The 1,446-nt window shown below is 45.6% G+C and overlaps 1 non-coding gene across 1 annotated transcript; it reads left to right on the forward strand.

Moving 5' to 3' along the window:
- The first annotated feature begins 695 nt into the window (after positions 1–695).
- On the forward strand, positions 696–768 carry TRNAK-CUU (transfer RNA lysine (anticodon CUU)). Its single transcript has one exon. It is a non-coding gene; the product is annotated as a tRNA-Lys (tRNA).
- Positions 769–1,446: the final 678 nt, after the last annotated feature.

Genomic DNA, 1,446 nt, shown 5'->3' on the forward strand with positions numbered 1-1,446 from the left:
TGCTGGGCTTTCTGCCAAGGCTCCGGCCTTCAAACTGACAAACTTGATAAGGCCTGTATTAACTGCTTCCAATTAACACAAAACTGCTTTTAACTTCTTTCTTTCTCTTTCTCCCTTTTCTGACCTACTCTGGGGAAAGGGGGGGAGAGAGGGGAGAGCAGAGGTGGGGAACCCCTTGGCAAGGGGGGTTACTCTCATTTCTGTGTTACTTTATTGTATATCTTTGTATATATTGTAGATATTGTAAATTTGTAAATATTCCCCTGCATACCCTACATTGCTTTGTAAATATAAAGCTCCACTGCTTTGCTAATTCAGCTTGTGAGTTTTTTTTTCCTTTCCCTTCAATTTTTCTTTCCCCTTACTTACAGGGGGGAGGGAAGAGGCTTCTTGGCCTTACCCTTCCAACCCACCACACTGGGTCTGTTTTGGGTCTCTCTCTTGTCACTGTATTTCTAGTTCTCTGCATGCACTCACCATTCTATTTAAACTTTCCATCACTTTTGCAATCTGTTTGTCTGAGTCGTTATTTTCTGCGCGTGGTGGGGAGGGGGTTTGCCTCAACCCATTACACCCCACAATCCACAAGAATTTACATGATCGCCCCAGCAACATCACTTGAGCCCCCAACTGCCAAACCCAAACTGACGCCCAGAACTAAATTTAAACTCTCCATCCTTTGCAAGGTGATGGAGGACCACGTGGCTCAGTCGGAAGAGCATGAGACTCTTAATCTCAGGGTCGTGGGTTCGAGCCCCACGTTGGGCGCCAAGAAAAAAAAAATGTGGTAGGGTTGGAAGGGTAAGGCCAAGAAGCCTCCTCCCTCCCCCCGTAAAGTAAAGGGAAAGAAAATTGAAGGGAAAGGGAAAAAAACCTCACAGCTGAATTAGCAAAGCAGTGGAGCTGTATATTTACAAAGCAATGTAGAATATGCAGGGGAATATATACAAATTTACAATATTTACAATATATACAAAGATATACAACAGAGTAGCACAGAAATGAGAGTTCCCCCCTCTGCTGAGGGGGTTCCCCACCTCCGCTTCCCCCTCTCTCCACTTTTCCCCAGAGCAGGTTAGAAAGAGAGAGATAAGAGAAAAAAAAGTTAGAAACAGTTATGTGTTAATTGGAAAGCAGTTAATACAGGCCTTTGCAGGTTTATCAGTTTCAATGACAAAGCCTTGGCCGAAAGCCCAGCACAGAGAGCTGCTGCTTGGTGGAGGAGCGGAAGAGAGACTGAAGATAAAGTGCCGGAATGCCCAGGATACCCTCCTTCACTCCCAGTTCAGAAGGTGCTTCCTCCCACTCTACCAATGAAATTAGTTTAGATCCTTCTTTTCGTTTATCAACTTCCGTCCACCATATTCCCTTTCTTAAGGGGACAATGTAAAACAGTCACACCCTCTCCTCCCCCTGGCGGGAGGCAGGGCACCCCTAGTTATGGGG

This window comes from Melanerpes formicivorus, unplaced genomic scaffold (genome assembly GCF_026170545.1).
Source record: "Melanerpes formicivorus ecotype bairdi unplaced genomic scaffold, bMelFor1.0.p_v2 SCAF_86, whole genome shotgun sequence".
Lineage (NCBI taxonomy): Eukaryota > Metazoa > Chordata > Aves > Piciformes > Picidae > Melanerpes > Melanerpes formicivorus.